The sequence below is a fragment of the Silurus aristotelis genome (genome assembly GCF_946808225.1).
Source record: "Silurus aristotelis genome assembly, chromosome: 22".
In the NCBI taxonomy this organism is placed as follows: Eukaryota; Metazoa; Chordata; class Actinopteri; order Siluriformes; family Siluridae; genus Silurus; species Silurus aristotelis.
The window spans coordinates 17,637,459-17,655,528 of record NC_139595.1 but is presented as its reverse complement, the minus strand read 5'-3'; the positions used below and the strand labels follow the sequence as shown (position 1 = coordinate 17,655,528).

The 18,070-nt window shown below is 38.9% G+C and overlaps 2 protein-coding genes and 2 long non-coding RNA genes across 5 annotated transcripts in view; 3 read left to right on the top strand and 1 right to left on the bottom strand.

The window, feature by feature from the left end:
- LOC310717789 overlaps positions 1 to 6,885 on the bottom strand; it is a 9,245-nt gene extending 2,360 nt beyond the window's left edge. Inside the window, exons 1-3 of one of the 2 annotated variants that reach the window (XR_014530913.1) lie at positions 6,763 to 6,885; positions 6,408 to 6,486; positions 1,559 to 1,640 (exon numbers count right to left, since the gene is read on the bottom strand). This is a non-coding gene — a long non-coding RNA (uncharacterized lncRNA). Of the gene's footprint in view, positions 1 to 355; positions 1,641 to 6,407; positions 6,487 to 6,762 lie in introns of those variants that run through there. The other variant, XR_014530914.1, reaches the window with a different exon arrangement.
- Positions 1 to 18,070, top strand: part of bmi1b (bmi1 polycomb ring finger oncogene 1b) — a 439,238-nt gene that overhangs the window by 265,072 nt on the left and 156,096 nt on the right. The window lies entirely within an intron of this gene.
- Positions 1 to 18,070, top strand: part of LOC310717812 — a 433,295-nt gene that overhangs the window by 334,066 nt on the left and 81,159 nt on the right. The gene's annotated exons all lie outside the window — the stretch shown is intronic.
- sall3a (spalt-like transcription factor 3a) overlaps positions 7,014 to 18,070 on the top strand; it is a 56,547-nt gene continuing 45,490 nt past the window's right edge. Inside the window, exon 1 of the mRNA XM_083525512.1 lies at positions 7,014 to 7,189. The gene's annotated coding sequence lies outside the window, so the exon portion shown is untranslated. The remainder of the gene's footprint in view (positions 7,190 to 18,070) is intronic.

Here is an 18,070-nt window from a genome sequence, read left to right as displayed (position 1 = left end):
CACACACACACACCGTACTCCACACACTCTCAGCAGATCCGTCGGATTACGCTTATGCTCCCGCCACAGCTTCTCATATAATGCTCTTTATGGTTTCACGTCACACGATTGAGGAACTACATGATCTTCTGAAATGTAAATGTCCTTCAAATGTAATAAAGGTCACTACTCCCAAATTAAAAATCTTCTCATAAAGTACAGATGATTGAAAACGTTTTGTTATATTTTGCCACTTATTGTTGGGTTCTTGATGTTTTTTTGTCAAAAAGTGTTGTTCACTCAGAAGACATCTGAGAAGGTATCATAAATCTATAATCTATTCAACATAAATGGAAAAAGTCTTTAGTTCCTCCATTGTGTTTTCCACTTTTTCTTTTTTGGTGAAATGACATGTGTCATGTTATTCACTTAAAAAAAAAAAAGAAAGACTTACACTTTATAGTGCTGTAACACTGAATATATAGTCAAAAGTATTGAGACACCTGACTTTTGTAAACCCAAACCTGTTCCAGAATGACGATACCCATGTGTACATGCGCATGAAGATTCATGGGTTGGGATGGAAGATCTCCTGCTATAGAGCTTCAACCCTATTGAAAACTGTTGAGATGAATGTGAACGCTGACTTTACCCCAGGCCTCCTCACCTTCTCACCTACATCAGTACATGACTTTTCTAACACCCTTGTGGCTGAATGAATCTCAACAAATCTCAACAAAATCTAGCAGAACATCTATTTTTATCAGAGCTAATGTTGCTATGATAAAGGAGAAACAAAACACTTCATAACGTCCCGTAATTGTAAAAATATTCAACTTCCAGGACTCAATTTCATCATACAATGAACAAGTGTTTTACTCCTTACGTATAAAAATTTTAAGGGGCAAATACTTTTGCATGTATACACACTGATACTATTTATTCAAACACCTTTTATTTGAATTATAATGAGATAGTATTTGTGATATCAGAAGCTATAAGTGTCACGGGGAGAATTCTTGTTGCGTACATTTAATGGACCTGGCAACTCAGTTTGTGTCGTTGATACATAACAACACGTTTTGGCTGATTTTCGTGCCAGACGTAATAAAACTGCTGAGTGTTTACTCAAACTCTATCTGATTAAAATCCTTTCCTGTTGCATTAAAAGACATTTACACACACATTATACTTTCACACTTTTCTGTCTTTCACACAATACACACCGCACATCAGTACACAAACATACTTTTACGAGACTTGTTCCTCAGTGACTGAGCCATATTCGAGTCAGCCATATTTGGCCCGAGTTTTAAATCAGAATTTCTCCAAATCGAACAGGTTGAAATCTGGCGAGCGTGGGAATTTTCTCGACTGTTCGCCGCTTTATTTTCTCGTGCTCGGTTTATGAGCCGGTTGGCATGTCATGAGCCATTAAGCTCACGCTATTGCTGCCTGTGTGTGTGTGTGTGTGTGTGTGTGTATATGTGTGATTGAGTGTACACGTCTGTGTATGTATGTGTGTGTGACTGAAGGCCCTCACATTCACACACATTGGCTCTTTGTTCCTTTCGCTCACCGTCAGCTCCCGGATTTGTCACCATGGATGCGTTTCCCAGAATGCTCTGAGAGCGCTCGTTAGCTCACAGTCGCTGATTGCCCTGCACACACACACACACACACACACACACACACACACACAGACACACACACATACACCAACTTTTTTGTCACTTCAACAGAATATTTAATTTACGAATATCAAAGAAAATATTAAATATTAATGCAATTTTTTTTCTCATGATACCTTTTAAATAGAGATTGTAGTAAGTGTGTGTGTGTGTGTGTGTGTGTGTGTGTGTGTGTGTGTGTGTGTGTGTTTGTGAGTGAACACACTCATAAAAATGCACACTTTTTAGAATTGATGCATCACATTGTCCACTTTTAGGCTGATGCCCAGATGCAAATCCCTGAATTGTAACATAAACTTAAAACATAACTCGCACTTTCCAGCCTTGTGAACTTGAGCGGAAAAATCCAGACTCTTCATTCTTTCCTTTCTTTCTGCATCGCTATGTAACCCTGTTTCAGGTAGAACTCTACAACACAGGGTTTCATCTTCCTACAAGACCGGGGTCAAAAACAGAACGTTGTTAAGAAGCTTAAAGCGCCCTAAATATTAGCACATCAAGCACATCTGGATAGAAACTAATTGCATCCTCTAACTTTGTCCATCTCATCATCTCAAGGTCAATAAAGTTGACTCGAATCTAACCTAATCTCATCTTTGGAGTTCATGAAACTCGTTGCGGTATTTGTTCTTGCCGTTTTTCATGGCTGGGGAAAGAGATGTCTTGCGCGTCAGGGTGCCGTTAGCATTTATATTTATAAGCGTTAAAGCCTTCTTTTATGGACACCTGATGAGAAGCAGATGAACACACCTATCAATTATGCATGCATCCATCTTTTATACTGTTAATTAGATGAAGCTTTTATACCGAGGAGGAGCAGAGAAAGCGTTTTTATGATAAATTGAATGCCGGAAGCTCCGTGTCCGGATTGGGAGAATAAACCGCGGGTTGTTCGTTTGCTCACAGGGCAAAATCCAATAAACTGCACCTTGACTCATCTGTGTTCTTTTTAATACGATTCATCACCAGATCTGAAACTCTGGAATAATGCACGTATGAAGAGACACGACTCGCGTCTGAGTTTAGAAACCTGTCAGTGCAACAGCGACATAAAGATGAGCTTACAACTTAAAATCATATTTGAATATAGACTATTGGACTATTGGGACACCTGACTTTTCCCACCATACTGTATGTGGTTCTTCCCCACAATTGTATAAGACCTCTTTGGTGGTAGTGGCATGAAAATGTACCTTCACTTGAACTAAGAAACCCCAGACCTGTTCCAGCATGACAATGCCCCTGTGCACAAAGTGCTATGATGATATGCTGTACATGGGTTGAAGTGGAAGATCTCCTGCTATAGAGCTTCAATTCAACACCTTTTGGGATGAATGTGAACATGAACTGCACCCCAGGGCTCCTCACCTCACCTACATCAGTGTGACTGTCATTCCACAAGTTGTGCAATGACAAAGTTAAATCTAATCTAATCTAATCTAAAAATCTTCTCAGAAGACTCCAGGCGGGAACTAATTTTGGAAATAGGCTGTCAAAAAATGATGAGAATTTCTTAATTAAAAAAAAAAAAAAAAAAAGAAAGAAAAAAGTTCAAACACTCCAAGTAAGAAAATCCACTTTTAGTACATAAACCCACTAAAAGTGCACATTAATACACCAAGAACCCTTGGACTAAACCAGAGTGTATTATAGGCACAGGCAAAACTAGATTTCTAACTCTTAAGTAAAAAAGAAATTAGTAAAAAAATAAAAAAAAATAAAATGTTAAAATAAGTAAAAACAAATGCAATTCAATGGAGGGGGCACAAACTTTCAAACCAACGCTGCACATTTGGCTGCGATACGCACACTCCGATAGGTCCGCGTGGTAATCTGTGGTTTTAGCCGCGCATCGATACTAAACCTTGGCCTGCTCCCAGCACTATGATGGCTTTGGATAAAAATGTCTGATAATAAAAAAGAGTCATAATTTCTTTTATTTCTGCCAGGATGCGCTTTTTTTTATGCCGTCGCGCGATACGTCGGAATCACAAAAAAGTCTGTAGTCGAGTGTTATGTTTACGAGCTAGATCATAAATGTATGCTTTAATTTCAAACTTCTGGAAAACAGGATGTATCCACTGAACCCCAATCACACACACACAAAACCCACACACTCACACATGAGCATACACACCACACAGAAATTCCCTTGATGAATGTGTCCTGTGAATCACGGCAACACGGGCTCCATGCCACGGCTTTCAGAGGCTCAACGGGGCGACGTGAAAAGGGTATTTTTTCACAAGGTCCGGATCCCACCGCTACATCATATCCTGGGCCTGGAGTCACACACACACACACACACACACACACACACACACACACACACACACACACACACACACACACACACACACATACAGGTTTTGTATGCATGTGTGGCCTTATTTCTGTGTGTGTGTGTGTGTGTGTGTGTGTGTGTGTGTGTGTGTGTGTGTGTGTGTGTGTGTGTGTGTGTGTGTGAATGTGCAGGACATTTTTTTCTGTAACCACACACTTCTTTTTGCTCTCCTTCGAGCGCATACTTTGTGCTCTGTTACCGCTCTCCCCTGGTTTCATAACCTGCCCGGTCGTCGGCACGGCAACCACATAACAATATACAATATCTGAAAGGAAACAGTAGCTGGATTACAAGGATGATGCAACGTCTTCGCGGATCAGAGCCCAATTATTCCCGGACTCGACTCGAATTCATCAAGGGGGCAAAGTGTTTCCAGATACCTGGTACAGCAAAACAGCTGATTTCACAAAAGGAAAACACACACACACACACACACACACACACACACACACACACACACACACATACACACACGTGCACACACACACCAAACAATCCCTACTTTGTTAAAAAAAAAAAAAAAAGGTAGGTTTGATTAAAATCAGGTGCTAAAAACTCAAATGCACCTGGACACAATCCCGGATAGAAGATCCTCCCTGGAATACAATTGAAAATACGATTGGAGGATTTCTGAGGGCACGTGTAAACATCGGATCCACCGTTGTAGAACCGATCGTCACGCATTTGGAAAAACTAAAAGAGAGGAGTACGGAGCGTGTCCGAAATGGTGCTCGTTGTTCCCTACTAAGTGCATCATGCGTACACGATGTGCTTCGCCCAGCGTAATTGCAGTGCATTGTGGGACGTTTTTTTAATGCTAATCGGTTGAGAAATGAGCCAAACCACAAAATAAGGTGGGGTCCAAATTAGACACAAAAAACATACCCCTAAATGAGTCTCAGTTTTTTTCTTCCCATGTTGAGTCCTTGTGTTCAAAAGTAAATGCCCCCTGTATACACCGCTATTGTGTGTTTATATTTTATTTTATTATTATTATTTTGAAAGCTCTTTTCCTCTGCCTCGTAACCAAATCAAACTTTTTTTTTTATTGCCTCGTCTGATCCGTCGTAACCCGATGTATATTTTCATTTGGAAATTGGAATTTAAGACCCAGAGTATTACCATCTGACATCTGAGTCCGTAATATGCCGTGTCCTCATAAATTAGACTCGTAAATTCCGTCGGCAGTGAAGACATTTTTTTTCCCTTCCCAAAAATACGACGTGGTTGGCTCGCACGCCTGCTCTAACCACCTCTAACACCAGGCTTTTCCGATTTACATTTCTGACGTCTACCGACGAACAATTCTGTTCTCTCTTAATGTTACTTTAGCTAGCGTGTACTCTTTGTTTCGATTCTATAGCTAGCTAGGCGAGTTTGTTTATAAGAAAACTACACTTTATGTAGCGTAATAATTATAAATTTGAATTGTACAAGCTGACATCTGTCAAATCGCAGGATTTCGTTAACACACTCGTGCTAGATGTTCGACGTAAACACCTTTTCTTAATCTGATTAGCGTATTCTTCTTTGAATTAGTGCTGCTGCAAGTAATTGAAATGATATATAAGTTACTAACGACTAAAATATTTGGAAGGAGTCTTCAGTTTCAGCACCAGATTTTTTCTGTTTTCTATATAGAACCCTTTGTGTGTTTTTTTTGCTGTAACATGACAAGCTGCATTTTTTTCCTTTTATTGAATAAAGGAGAAATAATAAAAAAGAAAAGACAAAAAACATGATAGTAGCGGAACGGCTGTTTAAAGCCGCAAAAATTTCAGTGGTAACATGAATTTTTTTTTTTGTAGACATTGTATAAATATAAATAGTTGTATGTATAAATATGCAAATTGTAATCGAGGGCAAACTGATGCAGTATAAAAGGAAGAACACATTTTATACTAAGATTTCTAACAGAATATGCACGAAAAAAATTCGATATATATTTTAAAAGTGATCGAAGTGTCTAATAAAATCTACGTCTCATTTAATGTACACATGGAATGTACCATTATTTTACCAATTTTTACTTTTTCTTTATTAGAATTGTGTGTAATGAGAATGTTTTTAAGATATAAACCGATTATCTTGTTATCCTCTTAACAAAGTGTTCTCTTTGTAAAATACTTCTTAACACAAAATAAACTGTGGAATAGTTATTTGCAAAAACTCATGAAACTTGTGCTATTGTGTGTGTGTGTGTGTGTGTGTGTGTGTGTGTGTGTGTGTGTGTGTGTGTGTGTGTGTGTGTGTGTGTGTGTGTGTGTGTGTGTGAGATTGAGTGTAACAGGCCTGTTAGGAGATGTGCAAGAAATCGAATTGATTAGCATAGAAGAGTGTTTTTTTCATTGTTGGGAATTAGCGAGACGCCAATGTAAATAAACATTACTCACCGAAGCTCCAAAATTCAGGGGTCATCCAGCAAATCCGGTTGTTTAACATCACGAATAAGGTGGGCCTCCTCTCAGCACTCTAAAAAGAAAGGAAAAAAGAAATGTAAGTAAATATAAATAATACGTCTCCATAAATCCAAGCAATAACCAAAAAGAAACGCTTCCAAAAATGTCTTTCTTTCAGCGCCTCATAGGTCGGCCATCTGCTTTCTCATGCTTCTACACTTTCATCGCGGTGCATCTTATCAGGACACCTCTGCCCTCATCCCCTTTTTTCCGTTTCGCAAAAACGGCTCTAGCGTCCCCCTATAGTGTGCGCACACAGGGCCGAGCATTGTGGCATGGGAAAAAATACCTGAGCATGCGTTTCCCCCCCGAGACCAAAACACCGAACGTTTTGTCTAAACAGGATCTGAATAGTTCCTGTTGCTCCTTGGAGCTTGTTGAGTAAATGCTGCCTTCAAGATGGGTCCCTTCTGGGGCTCCAATTAACATTTGTGAACGTTTAGCCACAGGAATTAGTCACCACACTGGTGCGAGGCTTTGATGTTTTTAGCAAGCACTCACTCCGGATTACAAGAAGCAGGTCAGAAAACACACTTTAGGACCGGCTTTGCCCACTGATCCTGTGTCCATGGTGTGTTATTTAAATGCGAAAGCATTCGATTCCATTTTCTATGCACGATTTCGTGTAGATGATCAAAACGTACGGTCGCGAAAAACAAGAAATTCCGGATAAAGTCATGGGGAAAACCACAAACATGTGAAAGTCATGAAAAAAGGTATGACAACGATGGCATGTTTATTTATTTACTTCATTCATTTATTCCTACCGAAGCGCTCTCGAATTCTTCAGGGTGTTTGCTCCGAAGGTGGTGGTTTGAATTCGTTTTCTACTTTTAAAGCACTTATTGGAATCCAGCATTGCTCCCATTGCAACAACTGATCTTTGCCGTCATTTTGCTACACACAAGCTAACAATAAACATGTCACAAATGCGTCATTATTTAATGGAAAGGAATTAATAATTGAACAGACTATTAATGGTGAAGGTTTCAGTCAGGAAATGTTTATTTGATATAGAAGGATCTTCAGCATCCAGACGTTGGAACAGTACATTTTCAACAGAGGCCTTGCTGTTTCCATTTTGCCATTAAATGCTATTAAAAAAGTATGATACGTCTTAAGAATTTTTCCTAGCTGAAAAAATATCTAAAATATATTATAAACAAAATGCCAATAGTATCAATAACATGGCTAGTGTTTGTCACAGGTAGCAAGAGGTTTCTTAAAATCCTCGAATTCTTAATAATTTATTATAATCATCTGGTTAAATCAAAATTGCATAATTACACTACATGGACAAAAGTATTGGGACACTTGATTTTTCCAGCCATATGTGGTTCTGCAAACAGTTACCACAAATTTGGAGACACACAATTTTTTTTAGGACGTCTTTGGGTGCTATTGCATTAAATTCTCCCTTGAATTAGGAGACCCGAAACTGTTCTAGCATGACGATGCCCCTGTGCACGAAGCCAGCTAAATGAAGATATGTTTCCACGGGTTGGAGTGGAAGATCTCCTGCTATAGATCTCCAACACTATTGAAAATGAATGAATGTAAACGCTGACTGCATCCCAGGCCTCCTAACCTTCTCACCAAATGAATGAAATCTCACAAATCTAGACAAACTCTAGTGGAACATCTTCCCAGAAGAGTGGAGATTATTTTAGGAGTAAATGAGATGTTCTTGAAGTACATACTAATCTTATGGTCAGATGTCCACAAACCTTTGCTCACATGGTGCACATGGGACTGTGAATGAAACGACAAACAAACTGCTTATAATTCAAAACAATTAACCGATAGGACATATAAACAAAAAATGGTGAATAATGTTCAGATCATCTTATTTGATCTCGGCTTGTTTTTTGGGACTAAAATTCCTTCTGTTTTGTAGCCGTTGAGCAGCTTCAGTCTCAGTTACCAGTCTGAGGCAGAGAAGGCTACCTCTTACACAAAACCACAATATTTTCAATCGCGTGATAATTTTGGCCTCTTTTGATTCTTATTTCCTTTAACAACATGATCAAAACGAGATCACAGAGCAGCTGTCAAAATCTGAGAAAAGAAATGATCAGAACCCCAAAGACGTTTAACTTTAGAGCCTCAGAACGAGCTCCTCTAAATAATCTGCGTTTTATTGATATGCCCCATGGTGCACATGAATAAGTGTTACTGATGACGCTTGCTGAAGACAAGTCCCTGGAGGATTCGTTCACTCGTACTAGACTGAAGAGAGACAGATGACGGTGCACTTGTTGTCTGTCATGTGGTGGAAGTACTAGGGAAAAAAAGGGGACAGGAAAGAGGTAAAGAGGGAAAAAAAGCTAGAAGAAATAAAGTCTGAATGATCCGGATATGCTTCTACAGTAGGGACGGTCTCGAATGTGACCCTGGACACCGGGAATTGACAAAAGAGTTGAATTAAAGAAAAACAGAGCGAGAACGTGGAGGAGAGAAAAAGGAAAAAAAGGTGTCTGGAGTCCAGAATGAACATCCCTACGTTTGCCACGAATTCAACAGGAATATGGATTTTATTTGCCGTCTAGACGTTTTAATCACGACGACAGGACACAAATGTCCGTTTTTTTTTTCTCTCAATCTCTCTTTCAATCTCGGTGCCACCACTTCCTCTGCTTATTTAGTTGTATGGAAGTTTCTCACACATGCATACACAAGTGATAGGATGACGATATGATGGCCTCATGTCACATTGTGAAGCATTCAGAGCCAGAATCAACAATTTGAGATTTCACTGATGCAAAATGAAGCTAGTTTTTACTAGCTAGTTCACTGTTTTTTTTTAGCAAAAACAATGGCCTTTTTTAATCATGTAAGAAACAATCAAAAACTACTATGAAATTTTAAACAAATTTTAGGCTTTAAAACAAGTTCTGTGTCTAATTTGAGTCAAACTGGTCAAATCAGTGCTAAATTCAGTCGAATTACTGACACTGAAAATGCTATTAGCGTAGTTTTCATGCTAGCTACTGACCTGACTCACAACCCACCTCATGTAAGCACTAAACAAAATAAAAAGTCTAAAATGTGTCTAAACAGAATATAATTACAATAAATAACTCACTAATGTGACAATTTCTAGCTACATTACTATTGCTAGCAACCAGCTAGCAGGCTCTCTTACCTAGCTCATTAATATCGTGAAAATTTAAATAGTAGTTGCTGTGGTACATTTAACAAAAGGCTTGAAATATATCTTCAGAAAGTATCATAGGTTTTTTTTTATAGCTTGTAACATTTTATTAGAACATGTGAAGATAAAATAATGTTTTAAAAGGGTCTTAATTTTTAAGAAAGGGTTTAATATTATGATAGCTATTTATTTTCCCATAATTTTTTTCTTTCCATGTGCTACAATGATACACGATACGTTTACAAATTTGTAGACACCTGCTAATAAGATTTGTGTGTTATTTGTAAACATCCCATTCCACATTTAGTCCTTGTTTGCTGTTATAATTGGCTTCACTCTTCTGGGAAGATGTTCCACTAGATATTGTGGAGATTTGTGGAGATTCATTTAGAGACAAGGGTGTTAGTAAAGGTGCTGATGAAGGTGAGGTGCACAGGAGCATTGTCATGATGCAGGAGGTTTTTGGTCTCCTAGTTCAAGTGAAGTGGAAATTTAATGCTAGGCAAAGACATCCGATACATCTGTGTGCCTCCGACTTGAATCATTGGAGCATCGTGTTTTTCATTTTGAAACATCACGATTTAATATTTTTGTACAAATTGTAAAAAAAAATGGGTATTGGAACGATGAGGTGAGGTTTAATAAAGAAACATAAATATATAATATATATATTAATTGTTAATATGATTGACAGATCACAATCTAAGCAGCTCCGTCTGGAGAAATATATGAGGGGAACTCAATGAAGTTTCGAATAGTTGCTAGAAGTTATTGATCTGCTTCTTGGTTGGTCAGATGGCACACACTTGTGCGAAGTGAGTCTGTGAAAACGATGCCAGGTGAAGAGAGCAGTTTGCGCATCGTTTACATGTTAAAGTGGGTTCTGGTTTGTCGCGAGACAGAAAAGTCTCGCCGCTTTCTCTTTATGTCACGACAGATTTTATGTACTTGCTCACTTCTTTGAAATACCACCAGGAAAGTGGTCTATACCCGATAACATCTATCTTTTTTTTTTTTTCTTTCAAAAAATGCAAAATAGCGCCATTGTTTGCAACCGTAAACGCATTTTTGTGTGTATGTGTGCGCGTGTCACTTTTTACTGAAAAATTACAGCTCTCGCTACAATTCCTCAGCAGGGACTCCATTCTCCAAAGCATTTTTTTGTATCTGAGGATCACAATTATTTCCCTCGTGCTCTCTTTTAATTGGCATCCCTACTGCGATTAAGAAGACACTGCGCCGTTCATAAATGTATTACAGGCAGGAAATGATTTACTTATTTCATACAGCGGGAATGGGTGCGGGTTATTGACATAAAAACAACGCTATCAGACATGGTTTTGTGTGTATTGTGTGTGTATAGTGTGTGTGTGGGGTTTTTCTTTTTAGCTGAAAGTCTCTTTCATTAGCCAAAACAATGCTTGTTTTGTTTTTTTTTCTTTGTTTTTTTTCTCAGTGGTCTAAGTGTTTGAGCATCAAACTGTTAATACGAGGCTTTCCAACTGGCTAAAAAAAAAAAGAGCAGATTTATGACGCCCAGCAAAAAGGAAAACAAAAGCAACAGATGCCATCGTGAATGCGGAAAAAAGCGAGACGGAGTAGAGCTCGAGATAAATCAAAGTGTTGTGTTAGGGGGAAAAAAAACAACAACACAGGACAAAAATGGCGGGGAAAAAGTCAATCTAGTAGGGACGGTGCCGAGTAAAGGACGGATGTGTGATGAAAAAAAGAAATGGGAAAGACGAATGACAGGCGACGGAGTTGAACGAGTGGCTTCCTTCTCCGGCATTAAAAAGTCAGAGAATCCGACAGTTTGCACAGATGGTGACCACCCTCGGTCAACATTCAAATAAAAAATCCCAACAATCCCCTGCTTTTCGAACCCGCCCTCCCCTCTCCCCTCTCCCTCCGTCTTTTTCCGAAGTCTCTTTTCCTTCTCTGTCTCTTTCTTTCTCTCCATGAAGCCAGCCAGAGATAAAAGGTCGGGGCGTAAAAGTGTATAAGTAGGCAGAAGTTGTAAAAAAGAAAAGAGGGGGAGAAGGTGAATCTCCTTTCAGTGAGGGCGCAATCCTTTCTGCCTTGTTGAGCTTTATTTAAAAAGGTTCTTCTCTCCTCGCCAGCTGGTTTTCTCTCTCTCTCTCTCTCTCTCTCTCTCTCTCTCTCTCTCTCTCTCTCTCTCTCTCTCTCTCTCTTTCTCTCTCTCTCTCTTTCTTTTCTTGTGCTTAAGGAATGCAAAGAATCAGAATATAAGCATATGAACATACACTTTTTGGATAAAAATATTGGGACAATTGACTTTTCCAGCCAGTTTTGGTTCTTCCCCAAACTGTTACCACCAATATTGAGCTGCACAACTGTAGATAGATAGATAGATAGATAGATAGATAGATAGATAGATAGATAGATAGATAGATAGATAGACAGACAGACAGACAGACAGACAGACAGACAGACAGACAGACAGACAGACAGACAGACAGACAGACAGACAGACAGATAGATAGATAGATTTTAAATTATGATATATTTCTAGCGTTGGACAGAAAAACATTAAGATATATTATATCAATAAAAGTATTTTTTTTCCCACCATATGTGGTTCCCCTTCAGAAACCTGAGCTGCGTCTCGTTCCCTCTGGGAACTAGGGTTACGGTCGTAACCTAGAGACGTTTTCACACGTTTCAGTGTTGATGAGCAACATTTGGGAAACGATTGAAAAAAACGAAAGGGTGGACGCGGAGCATTTTTAAACAAAAGTGCTTTTTTTTTTTAAACAAAAAGTTTTTAATTTTTCTGGATCGGTGAAGACGTAGCCTACATTTTAATGTTCACAGCATTCCTGGTCTCACATTTGTCTCCACAGATAGTTGTTTGTTTATGGTCTTGTTTAAGTAAAAAATCTTATGTTCACATTTCCTGTTTTTGTGTTTTGTTTCGCACTAAAATAAATGATCTGCACCTGCATCCACTTTTTGCTTCTATTACAGTACATGACCTGGTGGATTAGGTGTGGCCTGGGTGCCTTTTAGGCCAATTGTAAGGATTTTTACAATTCTTACAAGAGCTTGGTGTATAAATGTATAAAATTCCACAAATCCTTTTGTCAACACTGTGTCTCTTTATCTAAACAAAAGCTCCCACCAGACACCAGGTTTGGAGGCAGGTACAGGGGCCGAGTCAAAAGGAAGCGGCAATTGATTGGAATTTAATCCTTGATTGAAGCGCATCCGTCTGAAGTCTCTCGCTTTGCTCTTTATTCGTGTTTTTTCTTTAATGAGCTGCTCAGGAGGAAGCGGCAGAGGTCTTAAATCACATCGATGGACGGGTTGGTTAGAAGACCTCGGAAAGCACGACTAATGCTTATAAAAGAGCGATCAATGGCAGGGTGGGAGAGGTGAAGAAAAGGAGCGACACTTCTCTTTTCATCTCCCACTGACCGCAACGCCCTCTTTTTTTTTATCTCTCGTTCTCGTGGGAGTTCTACTTTTTTATATGTTTATTTGGCTTTTATCCTTATGTCGATGCTTAGATGAGTTTAGATGAAGCGCCATCAAGGCATGGCATAAAGAGAGATGGATAGATGATATACATTAATTCCTGGGTTTCTTGGTAGACATCACGATGCCTATAGGACCTTGGCTTCCAGGGGGATGTTCTTTAAAAAGAACTGACCAGGTGGCATTACTGTAAAGGTGGTAGAGTAACTTCAAGTGTCTAATCTTGATATAGTCATTGAGTTTTTCAAGCACTGAGACTAAACAAGCAACTCTGCTGAGAATCCTCCTATTCTAACAGCTCAAACTGCTCCACAGAGAACCAGGTCTGCTTACACTCCTTAAGACAGCATCCCTCTCTTTGTCAGAAGAAAACCATGTAGTCAGATTAGAAGTGTGAGCAGAAGGCATGTGATGGACAGTGTTAGATGAACTAAAAGACATAAAGTCGTACGTTTATTCAGAAATTGTTCAATCAAGGAATCAAAGTTCATCCTATCATTGGAGAGTTTAGGATGCAAATCCCTATGATGCTACTGCTGGTCTTGGTTGGGAGTCTCTGCAGCCTGTCAGTCACAGGTATCTATCAACTTCTGTATGTAGAAGAGGGCAGATTGCTTGAGCCAGAGATTGAGAAAAGACGTTGAGGCTGCTGTCAAATGTTTTCTTATCGCATTTCCGCTGATAGAAAAGCTTGGGCTATTGATGAGAAAGTTTCTCACTTTGGGCGAAAATGTGTGTATGAGGGTTTCAAGTGTATTTTGATATTGCTTTTTACAATGGATATTGTCTCAAGGCAGCTTTACAGAATGTAAGAACACATCTTTTAATATAAGTGAATGATGTGTATTTATCCTCGATGAGCAAGCCCAGGGCAACTGTGGCAAAGAAAACCCCCCTTAGCTGGAATGAGGAAGAAACCTTGCGAGGAACCAGACTCAAAAGGGAACCCATCCTCATTTGGGTGACACCAAGAGTGTGATTATAAATCATTAAAACAAAACAAATACCCGAGAGAGAAATATCATGAGCTTTACAGTGTGTGATTATGAGTAATGTTCTTTCTACAGTGTTCTACAGTCAGTTAGACTTGTGGAACCAGGAGCTTCTGAGCAACTCATATAATAGCTCAAACTCTGAGATCATTATAGATTCAACACTTCTGTAACTCGTTCGTGCCAGAGCCTTTAAATGTTGAATGACGGAGCATTTAAAGGCTCTGGCATATTCCTAGTAATATCGAAAGAATGTGACAAAGAATAAAAAAAAAATGACAGTTGAATATCTGTTTTGGGGGAAACAAGACAACAAAATCAGATCACAGAGATTGTGCGGAACCCGACCGATATATCAATGGAGCTACCACCACCGAGAGAGGCATTGGATTTTGAATTGGAAGGTCACAAGTTCAAATTCCATCACTGCTGGGCCCTTGAGCATGGCTCTTAACTCTCCCCTGCTCAGTTGTAAGTCACTCTGTAAAAGGGCGTCTGCCAAATGCCATAAATGCTAATAAATTTAAAAAAAAATCAGTAAAAAAAATCAGTAAAAAAAAATTGGATTGGTTTGTTTTTACTTCCTTATTTTCCATGGTGACGCTCCACCCATTACCACACCCATAAAATGTCATAAAATGCCCCCGTCAGCCTGAAAGCATGTAGTGAGGAAAACTGGTCCACGTCCTTTAAAGAGCCATATTTATAAGAAATCTGTACTTTAAAAATTTTTTTTTTGGGGGAGATCTGCTTAGCGAGACAGAGCAAAGAAAGAAAGTACGGTTGCGTCATTCGACTTCTTTTCCGCCTCGAAGCAGACGGTGGTTCATCAGTGACAGTGTGCGAGGATGTGGCAGCCGGTTTCCTGGTGTCAGCCCAACAAACAAACAGCAGCGAGCAATCCCTAACCTTTGTTCAAAGGGCCCATCTAATCTGTTTCCACTTTTCTTAATGAGTAGAGCGGGGAGAGGTTTAACGCACACGGTGATAATGGAAAAAGCGCTTGCAGGTGCTAATTAAAAAGGGAAACGAGGAACGCCAGCCACCTACTTTATTTGGGGGGGGACTTATGAAGTCTAAACGCTTTTGCCTTCTATATTCTCACCCTCATATTCGGACTAAAATAAAGTGCTAATAGAGATGGAACCCAGCAAATTAGAAGAAGAAACGCAGGTGAAGAAGAAAAGAAGATGAAAGGCAACAGGGTGGGCATCAGATATGGGCTATATAGGAGTTATATATATATATATATATATATATTTCATATTTTTGACAGTGCCGAGTACTCGTGCTTTGTCGCTTTTGAAACACACGCATGTTTCTTTTGTTTTTCTGCCACAAACTAAGTAAAAGGGAAAAACTCTCCAAGGTCAGTTGTTTGTAACAGTATTCGCCACACTTTTAAGCCTTAAGCAGTGAGTACATTGTTTTTTTAGTTTATAGCTGCTATAACGAAAGCGATACCAGGAACCACCTTAGTCTTGTAGACATTCCACAATGTCTATAAATGTATAGAAAGTACGAAGTGTTCTTTTTTTTTTCTTCTTTTTTTCCCGCCAATCAGCAGTTAGCGGCAAAAAAGTGCAAGTCGAAAGTTTTTAATCTCCGTTTGTTAACATTAAAGAAACGAATTAATAATGATAACGTTGGAAACGTCCTTATATGGTCCTGGTCTACAAAACCTATGGCTATTTTTATTTATTTTAAATGTATTTTAAAACACCCAAACAAAAATATCTTTGCTGGTATGGTGAAGTTTTCTGTGAAGACATGTTTATCGAACATTTATACAAGGAGTCTCCAGTGGTGCTTTGTAACCGTCTTCGCCTCTAAGAAACTTTATTTTTAAATATACCTTAAAATAATCAGAGACTGCTGAAAAAACGACTGTTTATTGCTGCTATAGTGAAAGCGATACTGGGAACTAACTTGGTCTCGCAGACATTCCACAACGCCTATAAATGGATTGGAAGTAAGAACTGTTTCTCTCTTTTTTAAAGACTTTTAGCCTTTGTAGGTGGGACGAGATTGAGAGTGCGAATATTGGACAGAGCAAGAGTTTGTAACCCCCCGTCTTAAAATAAAAAAATGAATTCTACCAAAATTAAGATATATTTTTAATAGTAACACTGTACACAGGGACACTATATGAAAAATGGTATAGAGACACCAGCATTTTTCCAGGTGTTCTTCCCCAAACTAGAACCACAACGTTGGAGGAACACAGTTGTATAGATTTACGTCCTTGAAGGCAGGACATTTTTCCTTCAGTTGAACTACGAGACCCAAACCTGTTTCATCTCTATGAAGATATGCTTAACGTGAGTTGGAGTGGAAGATCTCCTGCTATAGAGCTCTAACCCTCAACCCTATTGGGATGAATGTGAACGCTGACTGCACCCCAGGCCTCCTCACCTTCTCACCTACATCACTCCCTGACTTTACTAACATCCTTGTGGCTAATTGTAACTGCACAAACCTGCAAAAAATCTAGTGAAACCTCGTCCCAGGAGACTGAAGGTTATTATAACAGCAAATGGAGACTAAATGTGGAAAGGGATATTCATACATATGGTCAGATGTCCACAAAAAAGATGTCCACAGATCTTTGTACTTATAGTGTATATGGTGGATATTCTATACAGTATATCGAGGAATTCAACACTCCAGGATGGATTGAATGTTGATGTTTCAGAGAATGAAAAATGAAATGTTAAGACGTTTTTGAGCACCAGCAACCTCATAGTGCTGGGCCCTTGAACAAGGCCCTTAAACCTCAACTGTTCAGATGTATAAATTAGATTTATTGTAAATCATACTAAAGAAGATCAATCATATGCTTCAGATGTAGACAAATAGTTCCTCCGCAACTTTTATCATGAAGCTGGAGAAATCCTGCTAAATAGTGAGCAATATTAAGTCGATATGGTGTAACGAATTCTATTTTTTGTTTGTGTGTTTTTTATCCAGCATTTTTGTAGATATTTGCATTTATGGTTTTTGGGAGCAGTTGAGGGTTAAAGGTCTTGGTCAAGGGGTCAGAAATGCCAGCTTTATAATCAAAAGTCTAATATCTTATTAATTTCTGAAAATTTGTTCAGCTTTTCTCATAAAACTTTAGACATCCTGCTAAATAGTGAGCACTAGTTTGTTAGTGTGGTCTATGAAACTTTTTTTTGTCTTTGCTTGTATGGTTAATACATATTTAAAGTACTTTATATGGTCTAAAAAGGGTTAAAGAGGTCAAACTGTACATTTTTTTTTTTATTTGTTTTGGTCTTTCCTGAAGTTTAAAACTATGATATGAGAACTTTTTACGGTTATTATAACAGTGGATTTTTTCATACTTTTCCAGTCTTCCTGACTCAAAAGGAAACAGATAAGTGTGTGTTTGATCGGAGGGCTGTTGTAAGTGATGTAGTGCTCTGTGTGTGTGTATGTGTGTGTGTGTGTGTGTGTGTGTGTGTGTGTGTGTGTGTGTGTGTGTGTGTGTGTGTGTGTGTGTGAAGGCTTTAGAAGATTACAGCGGTGGAGTCGTCTGGGAATAAATCACTATCACACTCAAAGGCCCACAGGCTCGCACGTTTATCAGGGAGTTTTAAAATGATGTGAGGGTGCAGGAAATAGTGAGTAATACAACGTCTGTAGAACACACACACACACACACACACACACAGATATATATTTATAAAAACCCTTTTGAGATCAAGGCTGGAGCTCGTCTTAAGTTTGGAGTGTGCATACAGTACAGTTTCTGAACACCACCCACTCTCACACACACACGTGCACACGCACACACACACACACACACACACACACACACACACACACACACACACACACACACACACACACACACAGTAGAGAAATGTATATTAAAATTCATATTTAAACTTAAAGACAATAAAATGTTTTAATGGATTTAATAGTTTTTTTTGTTTTCTTTCAAGATT